Genomic DNA, 17,194 nt, shown 5'->3' on the forward strand with positions numbered 1-17,194 from the left:
ATATTTTCCTACTCATATGAAACAACCTGACTTGCATGAAATATTTAACTTTGTGCAAAGTAAAGAAGAGAGTCTCCCACAAGCTTGGGGGAGGCTTTGCCAGTTACTTAATTCTTTGCCTGATCATCCTCTTAAGAAAAATGAAATACTTGATATCTTCTATAATGGACTAATCGATGCTTCTAGGGACTTCCTAGATAGTTGTGCTGGCTGTGTTTTCAGGGAACAGACTATTGCTCAAGCTGAAGAATTATTGAATAACATATTGAAAAATTATGATGATTCCTGAACCACCACCTAACCCACTCTAAAGAAGAGGGATATATTATATCTCAGTCCCGAAGATATGCAAGAGGCAAAGAAATCTATGAAGGAAAAATGTATTAAAGCTGAGGGTGTTAAAAATTTACCTCCTATTGAAGAAATACATGGGCTTAATACACCACCAATGCCTAAGGTGGTAGAGGTAAATTCTCTTATGAAATTTAATGAAAATGACAATCCTCACAATATGCATCCCTATGAGTAGTTGCTACTAGTTTTGTGAAGTTTTGTTGGAAAGATTTTGTGAACTAAAAATTCAGATTTTTGTTCATAGGAAAAATTGTACGTGGACATGAATATCTTCAAGAAATATGACTCAAGGAAGAACTCCAAGGGTGTTATTGGGGAGTCTTCTGACTATGATCTCCACCCTCGGAGGTTGGCAGAGGTACGGCCATGCAAATGGCTACACATCCCGTTCCTGCAAGAAGCTGGAATTCATGAGGAGCTCATGCAATTCATTGCCAATGCCGGTCTCACCGACTTCATTGCAGATGAGTGTGACCAGCACCAAATCTTTACTTCTCCTATATTCATGTCACGTGTTGTGAAGATAATATTTAGATGGTTGTATAACTAACCCGAGTACAATCCCATTCAAACAGGGAAAATGTACTCAAATTTAGTCCATATGCTAGACAACACACATAGTTTTTTATTGTTGAGGGAAGTGCAAATTGTTCTGGTACTGTACATGTTATGTTTGCTGTCCCAATTTTTTTAGTTTTTTTGTTGTATTTGAATGCATTTCTAGTAATATAGTAAAACGGGACATGTCTCTCTCTAGTGATGAGGTGTGAATTGTCTTTTTTCTTGGTAGACGTTAAGCTTGTTCTCCCGAAATTTCAAGCCGCGCCTTGTTATGCCGACATTTCAAGCTAGCGTCTCTGTCTATCGTGCTGCGAAACTCCCGCCTCTTCAACCCGCGCCTTGTTACCCCGAAATATTTAAGATATATATTTGTCTTGTTGTGCTCCGAAAACTCCCTCCATCTCAACCCGCGCCTTGCTATTCCAAAATTACAATGCGCGTGAAAACTCCCACCTCATGTGAAATCCCGACACGGGAAATGCCCGTGATACCCCTGAACCGAAAGAACTGCCTAGCTCAAATTGGTGGGGGTACTTTCGTAACTTACCCCACATTTCGGACAAGCGCGTCCCTAAGCCATGGTTCCCCACTCCCATCCTATCCGCCCACCCATTCGTACACCGAGGCCGCGAAAACCCACGAAGCCCCACACCCTCCTCCGTCCGCTACGTAGCCGGAGCCTCTTCCCCGACGACGTCGTCCACAGCAATACCTCGATGTCCCTCATCCACCATACCGGATGAGGATCCATCGTCGATCTCGTCGTCCCGCCGGTTCAGCCACCCCGTCCTCCACCTCCAAGGAGCTGCCCCGACGTTCCCCTCGTCTTTCGCGCCACCTCCATTCCCACACCACCGTCTTCACCTGCACCACCGAAAGATCATCATCATCACCGTTTCCTCAGATGAAGCTGAGGCCTAATCGGCGCCACCAAAGAGGTTGTACACTAATCGCCGCATTTTCTTCTTGATTCGATCTCACGGTGCTGCCGGTGCTCGGTCCCGAGCCGACACGGCGCGACTCCATCCACGGCGGCGTTGGCGGCCACTTCCTCCACGGCATCGCTCCCTCGGCGGTGACATCCACATCAGTAGGAGCTTTTGCTGCTTTAGCTCTCGCTCGCGCTACTGCTATGCTCTTGCTCTCGGTCCCCTTCTTGGTCTTCTCTTGCTATTGCTCTTGCTCTTGCTAGCGCTGCTGCTCTTGCTCTGCTTGCGTTGCTGCTCTGATTTAGCTACACTTCATTCGACTGAATCAACTTTTGGGTCAGTCGATTTTCAGGGTGTGTGTGTGGGGGGGGGGCTCGCCGGAGTTAAGGAAGAACAAGCCGCAACAGGGAGGGGGGCTCACTGGAGAGGTACCCCACTATCTATCTTAGGGTTCAGGGTGCGGGCGGTGGTCGCCGGCGGTGATGGGGCGGTGGCGTGGGGATCGCTTGAGAAAAATCTCAGCATGGGGGGCCTAGAGGGATGGCCGGGGCGGCGGCGGACCGGCTGTGGGGAGTGGTTTCGTGGCGGGCGACGGGAAGCGGGAAGCGGCTGTTTGGCCGGTGGTGGCTGGCGGCTTAGGGTAGCCTCACCTGATGCTGCTACACGACCAGCTGCCCCGACTCTCACACGCGCTGCTGCTGCTACTGCTTTTCTGCTACTAGTGCGTTTAGTTTCGCCAGTAAAATTCAGTTTCGACAGCAAAATTCAGTTTCGACAGTTAAGTTCAGTTGCGACAGTTAAATTCAGTTTCGACAGTTAAGTTCAAAGATGAGCGGCTGATGTATTTTACATCTAGCACTTTGTGGTTATGTATTTTACGTCATCTATTGGAGATGCTATTAGAATTCCACTCAGGTTAACGTTATCTCTCTTGTCCTGCTTCAGCCTTGGCGTCGCACAACTCACCGGAGCTACTCCAACGATGAAACCCTCCATCACACCGGAGCAGTACCCCAGGCTCCATCTCCAGACGCCTAAGATCTTCTTCCCCTCATCTGACAGCCAAGTCAGCTAGAGCATCCTCACTGACCAACCCAATCACGCCGAGATCGACATGGCTTCGCAAAGAGGTCGTACACTTGTTGCATCTCTTTTTTACTCTACATGTTATATATATTGTCCACTGAGCACACATAGTAACGTGAAATACGGTTATTTTATCCTACTATATGACAAGCAGTGAGGTACCAGGCAACTTAGCTATCCGTGATGGACTCTGTTGAACGCCATCATTATTTATCTCTACGCGTTTGAGCTGTGCATTTGTCGATGGGCCTGGGAGTTGAGCTAGTAGGGCAGTGGCCTTGGTCCAAAGTAATAGAAGTAGCACAAAAACATTTTTTGAGTGTAGGCTTTTCCTTGCTCAAGCCTGCCTACTAGAATCGCCGGTGCTTGAAAGGAAAAGTGAAGGAAAAACATAGGAATTGGAAAGTTTCCTATGGTACTACTATTCATGAATTTGGTTCAAAGGAATGGAGCAAAGGAAAACTATAGGATTTGTTCCTTTAGTGTCTCCTTGAAAGAAAAACCATAGGAATTTAATTTCCACGTGTCCTCCTTTTCAAATTCCTATTCATGAAGCACAAGACTAAGAGATAATAGCATAATAGCATTATAACCGTACATTTTCTTGTGGTTTGACTTAATCTCACCATGCTTCTTTGCATCCTGTGATCTTCCAATTCTTGTGAATCAAACACCCAGATTGGCAGAAATCCTGTGTTTTTAAAGTCTCTGTTTTGCATGTGCATTCCTATCCTATTCCTATCTATTTCCTATCCCAACATTGTTAGAATCCTCAAATTCAAACAAGCCCTTACACAATTACTTCTGTTACAGATATGTGTCAAAGAAAACCTCGTGTGGTTTGTCCTGCTCCTGCTGCGCTGTGTTCCACCCCATCTCAACTGCTCTAACGACGGAAGGGTTCACCACAGTAGGGATCCGCTCTCCAGACTGTCTTTCGCCACCTCAGATCTTTTCCCTGCCGCCGGCAGCCACGACAACTGCATTACCATCATCAACTGAGCAGATGACCTTGAGGACTACACGAGTCCGTAAGAGAGGTCGCACTCTTCTGTGTCTGCTTACGTTATGCATCGCTTAATATGATGACATGCTACTTTATCGTCGTGTTCACCTATTAGACTGTGAGTCAGGTCCAAACTAATGATGAAACTTGAGTTATTAAATGGTTGTGGGGTACATATTGGGGCAGCAATTAGTACATTTGTCTACTATCTAGTTAATCTCGGGTGTATACTATGAGTTTCATGTTGGGTGCAAACAAACATTAAAGGAGCCATTATCTGTATTTTTTAACTGAAGCTCATCTGCCTGCTATCATTGGTTTTGGGTCTATCCATAGTTTGCTACCATCACTCTGGATTTCTGCATGCACTCATTACATAATCTCACTATGTTTTATTCCTATGCATGTCAGTTATTGTACACAATGGAACTGAACATGTAGAGCAAAAGAGACGAGCCTTACATGGCAATGAAATTTCATGCAGACGTCGCTCCATGGTGGGTGCAAAGGCAGCCCCCCATCCACCCATTTCAGATCGTAATCAAGAGGAAGATAACTGTTCTAAGGGGGATTTAGAAGGAGAAGACCACTCCTATTTACCCCCTGAGGTCTTCGCTCTAACTTGGCATGCTGATGTTGGTAATATCTGTTGGAAATATGCCCTAGAGGCAATAATAAATTGATTATTATTATATTTACTTATTCATGATAATCGTTTATTATCCATGTTATAATTGTATTGATAGGAAACTCAGATACATGTGTGGATACATAGACAACACCATGTCCCTAGTAAGCCTCTAGTTGACTAGCTCGTTGATCAATAGATGGTTATGGTTTCCTGACCATGGACATTGGATGTCATTAATAACGGGATCACATCATTAGGAGAATGATGTAATGGACAAGACCCAATCCTAAGCCTAGAACAAAGATCGTGTAGTTCGTATGCTAAAGCTTTTCTAATGTCAAGTATCATTTCCTTAGACCATGAGATTGTGCAACTCCCGGATACCGTAGGAGTGCTTTGGGTGTACCAAACGTCACAACGTAACTGGGTGACTATAAAGGTGCACTACAGGTATCTCCGAAAGTGTCTGTTGGGTTGGCACGAATCGAGACTGGGATTTGTCACTCCGTGTAAACGGAGAGGTATCTCTGGGCCCAATCGGTAGGACATCATCATAATGTGCACAATGTGATCAAGGAGTTGATCACGGGATGATGTGTTACGGAACGAGTAAAGAGACTTGCCGGTAACGAGATTGAACAAGGTATAGGGATACCGACGATCGAATCTCGGGCAAGTACAATACCGCTAGACAAAGGGAATTGTATACGGGATTGATTAAGTCCTTGACATCGTGGTTCATCCGATGAGATCAACGTGGAACATGTGGGAGCCAACATGGGTATCCAGATCCCGCTGTTGGTTATTGACCGGAGAACGTCTCGGTCATGTCTGCATGTCTCCCGATCCCGTAGGGTCTACACACTTAAGGTTCGATGACGCTAGGGTTATAAAGGAAGTTTGTATGTGGTTACCGAATGTTGTTCGGAGTCCCGGATGAGATCCCGGACGTCACGAGGAGTTCCGGAATGGTCCGGAGGTAATGATTTATATATGGGAAGTCCTGTTTTGGTCACCAGACAAGTTTCGGCGTCACCGGTATTGTACCAGGACCACCGGAAGGGTCCCGGGGGTCCACCGGGTGGGGCCACCTATCCCGGAGGGTCCCATAGGCTGAAGTGGGAAGGGATCCAGCCCAAAGTGGGCTGGGGCGCCACTTTCCCCTAGGGCCCATGCGCCTAGTGTGGGGAAACCCTAAAAGGAAGAGTCCTAGGAGGGGAAGGCACCTCCTAGGTGCCTTGAGGGGGAGGGAATCCTCCCTTGGCCGCCACCCCTTGTTTCCCATCTAGGGCTGCCGCCCCCCTAGGAGTGGGAACCCTAGAGGGGGCGCACCCTCCTCCCTCTCCCCTATATATAGTGAGGCCTGGGGCTGCCCATAACACGTGATCTGATCTCTGCCTGTTGGTGCAGCCCTCCCTCTCTTTCTCCTCATATCCCGTGGTGCTTGGCGAAGCCCTGCAGGATTGCCACGCTCCTCCACCACCACCACGCCGTTGTGCTGCTTCTGGATGGAGTCTTCCTCAACCTCTCCCTCTCTCCTTGCTGGATCAAGGCGTGGGAGACATCGTCGGGCTGTACATGTGTTGAACGCGGAGGTGCCGTCCGTTCAGCACTAGGATCATCGGTGATTTGGATCACGACGAGTACGACTCCATCAACCCCGTTCTCTTGAACGCTTCCGCTTAGCGATCTACAAGGGTATGTAGATGCACTCTCCTTCCCCTCGTTGCTAGATTACTCCATAGATTGATCTTGGTGATACGTAGAAAATTTTGAATTTATGCTACGTTCCCCAACAGTGGCATCATGAGCTAGGTCTATGCGTAGTTTCTATGCACGAGTAGAACACAATGTAGTTGTGGGCGTTGATTTTGTCAATTTACTTGCCGTTACTAGTCTTATCTTGATTCGGCGGCATCGTGGGATGAAGCGGCCCGGACCGACCTTACACATACTCTTACGTGAGATAGGTTCCACCGACAAACATGCACTAGTTGCATAAGGTGGCTGGCGGGTGTCTGTCTCTCCCACTTTAGTCGGATCAAATTCGATGAAAAGGGTCCTTATGAAGGGTAAATAGCAATTGGCATATCACGTTGTGGTTTTGCGTAGGTAAGAAACGTTCTTGCTAGAAACCCATAGCAGCCACGTAAAACATGCAAACAACAATTAGAGGACGTCTAACTTGTTTTTGCAGGGTATGCTATGTGATGTGATATGGCCAAAGGATGTGATGAATGATATATGTGATGTATGAGATTGATCATGTTCTTGTAATAGGAATCACAACTTGCATGTCGATGACGTGACAAGATGATCATGGAGCCCCAAGATGGAGATCAAAGGAGCTATATGATATTGGCCATATCATGCCACTATTATTTGATTGCATGTGATGTTTATCATGTTTATACATCTTATTTGCTTAGAACGACGGTAGTAAATAAGATGATCCCTCATTAAAATTTCAAGAAGTGTTCTCCCCTAACTGTGCACCGTTGCTAAAGTTCGTCGTTTCGAAGCACCACGTGATGATCGGGTGTGATAGATCCTTACGTTCACATACAACGGGTGTAAGACAGTTTTACAGATGCAAAACACTTAGGGTTAACTTGACGAGCCTAGCATGTGCATAGACATGGCCTCGGAACCCAGAAGACCGAAAGGTCGAGCATGAGTCGTATGGTAGATACGATCAACATGAAGATGTTCACCGATGATGACTAGTCCGTCTCACGTGATGATCGGACACGGCCTAGTTGACTCGGATCATGTAATCACTTAGATGACTAGAGGGATGTCTATCTGAGTGGGAGTTCATAAGATGAACTTGTTTATCCTGAACATAGTCAAAAGGATTTTGCAAATTATGTCGTAGCTCGCGCTTTAGTTCTACTGTTTAGATATGATCCTAGAGAAAATTTAGTTGAAAGTTGATAGTAGTAATTATGCGGACTAGGTCCGTAAACTGTGGTTTGTCCTCATTGCTTCATAGAAGGCTTATGTCCTTAATGCACCGCTCAGTGTGCTGAACCTCGAACGTCGTCTGTGGATGTTGCGAACATCTGACATACACATTTTGATAACTACGTGATAGTTCAGTTAAACGGTTTAGAGTTGAGGCACCGAAGACGGTTTTTGAAACGTCGCGAAACATATGAGATGTTTCGAGGGATGAAATTGGAATTTCAGGCTCGTGCCCACGTCAAGAGGTATAAGACCTCCGACGATTTTCTTAGCCTACAAACTAAGGGAGAAAAGCTCAATTGTTGAGCTTGTGCTCAGATTGTCTGAGTACAACAATCGCTTGAATCAAGTGGGAGTTGATCTTCCAGATGAAAAAGTGATGGTTCTCCGAAGTCATTACCACCAAGCTGCTAGAGCTTCATGATGAACTATGATATATTAGGGACATATATGATGATCCTTGAGATATTCGCGATGTTTGACACCGCGAAAGTAGAAATCAAGAAGGAGCATCAATTGTTGATGGTTGGTGAAACCACTAGTTTCAAGAAGGGCAAGGGAACAAAGGGATACTTCATGAAACGGCAATTCAGCTGCTGCTCTAGTGAAGAAACCCAAGGTTGAACCCAAACCCGAGACTAAGTGCTTCTGTAATAAGGGGAACAGCCACTGGAGCAGAATTACCCTAGATACTTGGTAGATGAGAAGGCTGGCAAGGTCGATAGAAGTATATTGGATATACATTGTGTTGATGTGTACTTTACTAGTACTCCTAGTAGCACCAGGGTATTAGATACCGGTTCGGTTGCTAAGTGTTAGTAACTCGAAATAAAAGCTACGGAATAAATGGAGACTAGCTAAAGGTGAGCTGACGATATGTGTTGGAAGTGTTTCCAATGTTGATATGATCAAGCATCGCACGCTCCCTCTACCATCGAGATTGTTGTTAAACCTAAATAATGGTTATTTGGTGTTTGCGTTGAGCATAGACATGATTGGATTATGCCTATCGCAATACGGTTATTCATTTAAGGAGAATAATCGTTACTCTGTTTATTTGAATAATACCTTCAATGGTCTTACGCCTAAAATGAATGGTTTATTGAATCTCGATCGTAGTGATACACATGTTCATGCCAAAAGATATAAGATAGTAATGATAGTACCACCTACTTGTGGCACTGCCACGTAAGTCATATCGGTATAAAACGCATGAAGAAACTCCATGTTGATGGATCTTTGGGCTCACTCGTTTTTAAAAGTTTGAGACATGCGAACCATGTCTATTGGTGTATATGCATGAAGAAACTCCATGCAAATGGACCGTTTGAACTCACTTGATCTTGAATCACTTGAGACATGCAAATCATACCACATGGGCAAGATGACTGAAATCCTCGGTTTCAGTAAAATGGAACTAGAAAGCAACTTGTTGGAAGTAATACATTTTGATGTGTGCAATCCAATGAGTGCTGAGGCATGTAGTGGATATCGTTATGTTCTTACTTCACAGATGATTTGAGTAGATGTTGAGTATATTTGCTTGATGAATCATGAGTCTGAATTATTGAAAGGTTCAAGTAATTTCAGGGTGAAGTTGAAAGATCGTCGTGACAAGAGGATAAAAGATCTATGATATGATCATAGAGATGAATATCTGAATTACGAGTTTGGCACATAATTAAGACATTGTGGAAATTTGTTTCACAACTAATACAGCCTGGAACACCGTAGCGTGATGGTGTGTCCGAACATCATAACTGCACCCTATTGGATATGATGCATACCATGATGTCTCTTATCGAATTACCATGATAGTTTATGGGTTAGGCATTAAAGACAACCACATTCACTTTAAATAGGGCACCACGTAATTCCGATGAGATGACACCGTATGAACTATGGTTTAGGGAAACCTAAGCTGTCATTTCTTAAAAGTTTGGGGCTGCGACGCTTATGTGAAAAAGTTTCAGGCTGATAAGCTCGAACCCGAAGCGGATAAATGCATCTTCCTAGGACACCCAAAACAGTTGGGTATACCTCCTGTCTCAGAAAGCAATAAGGGATTGTTTCTAGAATCGGGTCCTTTCTCGAGGAAAAGTTTCTCTCAAAAGAATTGAGTGGGAGGATGGCGGAGACTTGATGAGGTTATTGAACCGTCTCTTCAACTAGTGTGTGGCAGAGCACAGGGAGTTATTCTTGTGGCACCTGCACCAATTGAAGTGGAAGCTTATGATAGTGATCATGAAACTTCAGATCAAGTCACTACCAAACCTTGTGGGATGACAAGGATGAGTACTACTTCAGAGTGGTACGTAATCCTGTCTTGGAAGTCATGTTGCTAGACAACAATGAACCTACGAGCTATGGAGAAGCGATGGTGGGCCCAGATTCCGATGAATGGCTCGAGGCCATAAAATCCGAGAGAGGATCCATGTATGGAAACAAAGTGTAGACTTTGACAGAACGGCTCGATGGTCGTGAGGCTGTTGAGTACAGATGGATTTTAAAAGGAAGACGGACAATGATGGTAAGTATCACCATTAAGAAAGCTCGACTTGTCGTTAAGATGTTTTCCGACAAGTTCAAGGAGTTGACTACGATGAGACTTTCTCACTCGTGGCGATGCTAAGAGTCTGTTGGAATTATATTAGCGATTACTGCATTATTTATGAAATCTTGCAGATAGGATGTCAAAACATTGTTTCCTCGATGTTTTTTTTGAGGAAAGGTTGTATGTGATACAAACCAGAAGGTTTTGTCAATCCTGAAAGATGCTAATAAGTATGCAAAGCTCCAGCAATCCTTCTAAGGACTGGAGTAAGCATCTCGGAGTTGGAATGTATGCTTTGATAAGATGATCAAAGTTTTGGGTGTATACAAAGTTTATGAGAAACTTGTATTTCCAAAGAAGTGAGTGGGAGCACTATAGAATTTCTGATGAATATATGTTGTTGACATATTGTTGATCAGAAATGACGTAGAATTTCTGGAAAGCATATAGGGTTATTTGGAAAGTGTTTTTCAATGAAAGCCTGGATTAAGCTACTTGAACATTGAGCATCAAGATCTATAAGGATAGATCAAAACGCTTAATGGTACTTTCAAATGAGCACATACCTTGACATGATCTTGAAGGTGTTCAAGATGGATCAGTCAAAGAAGGAGTTCTTGCCTGAGTTGTAAGGTATGAAGTTAAGACTTAAAGCTCGACCACAGCAGAAAAGAGAGAAAGGACGAAGGTCGTCCCCTATGCTTAAGACATAGGCTCTACAGTATGCTATGCTGTGTACCGCACCTGAAGTGTGCCTTGCCATGAGTCAGTCAAGGGGTACAAGAGTGATCCAAGAATGGATCACAAGACAACGGTCAAAGTTATCCTTAGTAACTAGTGGACTAAGGAATTTTCTCGATTATGGAGGTGGTAAAAGAGTTCGTCGTAAAGGGTTACGCCGATGCAAACTTTGACACTAATCCAGATTATTCTGAATAGTAAACTGGATTCGTATAGTAGAACAGTTGTTTGGAATAGCTCCAAATGTAGCGTAGTAGTTGCATCTACAAGATGACATAGAAATTTGCGAAGTACATACGGATCTGAATGTTGCAGACCCGTTGACTAAAACCTCTCTCACAAGCAAAACATGATCAAACCCAGAACTCATTGAGTCTTAATCACATGATGATGTGAACTAGTTTAGTGACACTAGTAAACTCTTCAGATGTTGGTCACATGGCGATGTGACCTGTGAGTGTTAATCACATGGCGATGTGAACTAAATTATTGACTCTAGTGCAAGTGGGAGACTGTTGGAAATATGCCCTAGAGGCAATAATAAATTGATTATTATTATATTTCCTTATTCATGATAATCGTTTATTATCCATGCTATAATTGTATTGATAGGAAACTCAGATACATGTGTGGATACATAGACAACACCATGTCCCTAGTAAGCCTCTAGTTGACTAGCTCGTTGATCAATAGATGGTTATGGTTTCCTGACCATGGACATTGGATGTCATTGATAACGGGATCACATCATTAGGAGAATGATGTGATGGACAAGACCCAATCCTAAGCCTAGCACAAAGATCATGTAGTTCGTATGCTAAAGCTTTTCTAATGTCAAGTATCATTTCCTTAGACCATGAGATTGTGCAACTCCCGGATACCGTAGGAGTGCTTTGGGTGTACCAAACGTCACAACGTAACTGGGTGACTATAAAGGTGCACTACAGGTATCTCCGAAAGTGTCTGTTGGGTTGGCACGAATCGAGACTGGGATTTGTCACTCCGTGTAAACGGAGAGGTATCTCTGGGCCCAATCGGTAGGACATCATCATAATGTGCACAATGTGATCAAGGAGTTGATCACGGGATGATGTGTTACGGAACGAGTAAAGAGACTTGCCGGTAACGAGATTGAACAAGGTATAGGGATACCGACGATCGAATCTCGGGCAAGTACAATACCGCTAGACAAAGGGAATTGTATACGGGATTGATTAAGTCCTTGACATCGTGGTTCATCCGATGAGATCATCGTGGAATATGTGGGAGCCAACATGGGTATCCAGATCCCGCTGTTGGTTATTGACCGGAGAACGTCTCGGTCATGTCTGCATGTCTCCCGATCCCGTAGGGTCTACACACTTAAGGTTCGATGACGCTAGGGTTATAAAGGAAGTTTGTATGTGGTTACCGAATGTTGTTCGGAGTCCCGGATGAGATCCCGGATGTCACGAGGAGTTCCGGAATGGTCCGAAGGTAAAGATTTATATATGGGAAGTCCTGTTTTGGTCACCGGACAAGTTTCGGGGTCACCGGTATTGTACCGGGACCACCGAAAGGGTCCCGGGGGTCCACCGGGTGGGGCCACCTATCCTGGAGGGTCCCATGGGCTGAAGTGGGAAGGGATCCAGCCCAAAGTGGACTGGGGCGCCACTTTCCCCTAGGGCCCATGCGCCTAGTGTGGGGAAACCCTAAAAGGAAGAGTCCTAGGAGGGGAAGGCACCTCCTAGGTGCCTTGAGGGGGAGGGAATCCTCCCTTGGCCGCCACCCCTTGTTTCCTATCTAGGGCTGCCGCCCCCCTAGGGGTGGGAACCCTAGAGGGGGCGCACCCTCCTCCCTCTCCCCTATATATAGTGAGGCCTGGGGCTGCCCATAACACGTGATCTGATCTCTGCCTGTTGGTGCAGCCCTCCCTCTCTTTCTCCTCATATCCCGTGGTGCTTGGCGAAGCCCTGCAGGATTGCCACGCTCCTCCACCACCACCACGCCATTGTGCTGCTGCTAGATGGAGTCTTCCTCAACCTCTCCCTCTCTCCTTGCTGGATCAAGGCGTGGGAGACATCGTCGGGCTGTACGTGTGTTGAACGCGGAGGTGCCGTCCGTTCGGCACTAGGATCATCGGTGATTTGGATCACGACGAGTACGACTCCATCAACCCCGTTCTCTTGAACGCTTCCGCTTAGCGATCTACAAGGGTATGTAGATGCACTCTCCTTCCCCTCGTTGCTAGATTACTCCATAGATTGATCTTGGTGATACGTAGAAAATTTTGAATTTATGCTACGTTCCCCAACAATATCATGCATATGGTGCCTTGCATTGCTTACTGTATACATCAAATATGTCGTCTGCTTAGTTTAGACATGCTTCGTGTCAATGCCATCTGTTTAGTTTCTTTATCGTATATGTGAATCATGCAACGCCATCTTGTTTAGCCAGGCATCATATATGTGAATTTTGCAATGCCACCCTGGTTAGCCAGTCATCTTATATGTGAATTATATCATGCCATCATTTTTCTATTACGTGTTAAATTTATCAATAACTTTAGTACATTCAATTACTCTTCCTGTGCATCAGCCATTCGACACGTTCATGGAAAAATATGAAGTGGAAACAAGGTCTTCAGAGCAGACAATGCTATCTGACGAAGTGCATGTCTTGTTGGCTACGGATAGCTCCTCAGAGGAGGATTCAGAGATAGATGACCAGTCCTATTTCCCGCCCGAGGTGCATGCTCTAACTTGGCAGGGTTATGTTGCTCATATCATGCGTATGGTATCTTGCATTGCTATGTCATTTGCTTAGTTTAGACATGATTTGTGCGAATGCCATCTGTTTAGTGTCTAGTTACCATATATGTGAATTATGCGATGCCATCTTGTTGCAAGACCTTATATATGTGAATTATGCAATGCTATCTTGTTGCAAGGCATTATATATGTGAATTATGCAATGCCATGTTGTTTAGCCAAGCGTCATATATGTGAATTACATCATGCCATCCTTCTTTTGTATTTCTCATTGCATTTGTAGACAATGTTTGTATATTCAACTGCTCTTCCTGTGCATCAGCCATTTGAATTGGTGATGGAGAAATCTGGAGTGAAAACAAGGTCTTCAGAGCAGACAATGCTACCTGCTGAAGCAGATATCTTGCTGGTTACAGATAGCTCTTCAGAGAAGGATTCAGAGGCAGATGGCCAATCCTATTATCTCCCTGAGGTGTATGCTCAAACTTGGCAGGGTTATATTACTCATATCATGCATATGTTTTATTGCAATGCTGAGTTTTTACATCATATACACAATATTGAATGCCATCTCCTTAGTTGACACATCATATATGCGATTGCCCTCTGCTCACTTGCTTAGTATATAAATCATATATTTGAATTATATCATGCCAAGATGTTTACATAAACATCATGTATCTGGATTATGGCATGCCAACCCATTTTCTAAAGACATAATATAGTTATATCATCTCATCCTGTTTACATAGTCATCATATTTTGAATTATGTCACTCTATCCGTGAATTATATCATGCCATCATGTTTCCATCGACGGCATGTTTGTGATTTATGGCATGCCAACCACTTTAATAGACACATCGTATAGTTATATCATGTCATCATGTTTACATAGTCATCATATTTTGAAGTATGCCATTCTATCCTATTTAGTTAGCCATCATACATGTGAAATTGTGTCATGCTATACTGTTTCATTAGCCATCATATATGTGAAATTATGTCGTGCTATTCTGTTTGGTTAGACAACATAAATGTGAATTATTTCATGGCCTGTTTTCTTCCCTACTATCCATTGCACCTGTCTATCTTACAATGTCTGTACATTCAATTACTTTTCTTGTTTATCAGCCATTTCAATTGGAGGGGGTGATGGCAGTATCTGTGGGTGTAAAAACACGGTCTTCAGAAAAGATCGTGCCATGTCGATGCAGATAGAACCACGGTTGTACTTGCCCAAGAACCAGCCCCACCACACATAACCCAGACTCACGCAGATTGAACCCCTACCCAGTTGGATAGAGAACCAGCAACACCCCTTCTAACCCCAACCCCAGCAGATAGTAACCCAGTTCCAGTTGACACAGCACCGTCTCCACCACAGAGCACCCGAACACGAGCAGTTAGTAAGGCAACTGCAGTGCACAAAGCACGAGGACCACCAGTCTGAACCCCAAGTCAATGCTTAAAGCAGAAGAAGAATTGTTCTCAGGTCAGGTTCCATAGCTATGGTTCATACTACTTTGCTCTTGCATCACTGTATTTACTCATACCAACTAATTTCAAATTTGAAGGATGCAATTGAAACTCCAATGGTGCAACAGGTATGTTTTAAACCTGTTTTTTAACGGGTTTGCTGTTGTAACTTGCTCTGTTGATTTTAGTTTCAATTGAATAAACAGTTATGTTCTCATGCCATGCACATTACAAGTGTTGTTATTGTTGTGTAGTTTTCCACACTTATATTCTGTCTATGCTGCTTTGTCTGAAATAGATATGATTCGAACTGTATCTATCCTGATTTGGCAACATAAACTAGAATGATATAGACCATACAGTGACCATACTACATAGATATATGTTTGTTTAATGTTGTTATCCTATCCACCTTACTACTAAACTGGTTTACCAAAATGAGTTTCATGTACTACATTGTAAACTTGTGATGTGTTTGTTTGTTTCTCTTTTAGAACGCGGATAAAATATTGGAGAAGAGTACCCCGTTATGCAATGGTAAAGGAAGTAATGCAGATAAGGTTCAAGATAGTGAGACATCCTTGTTGGTCTCCAAGAAAGATGATAAAAACTATATTGAAGACACCGAGACAACCCCAAAGTCCTGTCTTGATGTAGTGTTTGAGTTACTGGCTACTACTGCTGGCACCAGCTCTTCGAACTCGCTGCCTGAATCAGTTCGACTTCTTGAGTCTCAACTTCAAGTTGAAAGACATCGATCAGATGTTATGCGACAGGAAGCCGAAGGACCGAGGAAGTCCCTGCAGAATTCAGATGCATACTTTTTGGTGCAACATCAAGTGCTGGAGGATTTAAGCGCCAAACAAGAGAAAGTTAATAAGCTTGCTAAGCATCTTGCCAGCATTATGGGTACCCAGGGTATGTTTCTTGAGCTCTTCTGAAGTGGTTTCAGTTTTGGACTTGTTTTGCTGCGGCGTTTATTTGCACTGGTCGCCAACTTTGACAACCAGTGTATATGATATGCTGCTTTGTTCCCTATATTTGCACTGGTGGCGAACTTTGATACCCAGTGGATGTAATATGTGTAATAGCCGTGATAGCCTAGCGTAAGTTGCTTGCTTATTTATTTCCTTGTTGTCTTGTTTATTTGTTTTCTTGTAGTCAGTGCAGTTCTTTTTCCGCGGTTTGCTAGTGGCCGCAGTAACCTATTTTTTAAAACTACGCCACAATAACCATGGGCTACATATTTACTGTAGTTACCATGGGCCTCCTACGGGTCATAGAAATAATGGGCCTTCTAAGGGCCGTGGAAACAATGGGCCCTCTCTGGGCCGTAGCATCAATGGGCCTTCTACGGGCCGTATGATCGATAGGACAAACATGGGCCAATAACATACCGCATTATGGGCCATAAACGGGCTTGATTTGGAATCGTCCGTTCATGGGCCGACCATAATGGGCCATCATTAATCAGCCATATTTGATGATGCTATGAAAACGGCCCAACGGATTAATGGGACACAAACAGGCCGATTGTAACCGCGGGCTGAATTTGGCCCAAAAGCAAAAAGGCCAATAATGGGCCATAAGTAACCGAATGCTGGAAATGAGCCCAAGAATAAATGGGCCTGAGAAGGCCGAAAGATAACACGGGTTGGAAACGACCCAATGGAATAATGGACCGTTAATGGGTATAAAGGGGTACACTATTCATTGCGGGCCAGATTCACCACGGGCCGTTAATGGGCCAAGAGTTACAAATGGCCTTGTATGGGCCGAAAGACATCATGGGTCATACATGGGCCGGAAGTTAAAATGGGCTGGAATCATATTAGACGGCCCAGATGAAGCTACTGGGCTTAATTCCGATAGGCCATAACGGGCCATGAGTTAGCGGGCTGTAAATGGGCTATATACGAACATGCCGTTAACAGGCTTTCCGTGGGCCGGCCCGTTACCTTTTGACCAAGTCAAACGGGCTGGCCTTTTCATCGGAGTGGGCCTCTGTTGGGCCATGCCACATGTCGATGTATCATAGGCGCCTCCTGTCTAATGAATGGATGACATCTGTCCCAACGGTGAGCCAACACGTGTTTCCTCCGGCCAATGAGGATTTTACACGTGGAAAATCCTC

Source organism: Triticum urartu, chromosome 3A, assembly GCF_056163025.1.
Source record: "Triticum urartu cultivar PI428250 chromosome 3A, HENAU_Tu73, whole genome shotgun sequence".
Lineage (NCBI taxonomy): Eukaryota > Viridiplantae > Streptophyta > Magnoliopsida > Poales > Poaceae > Triticum > Triticum urartu.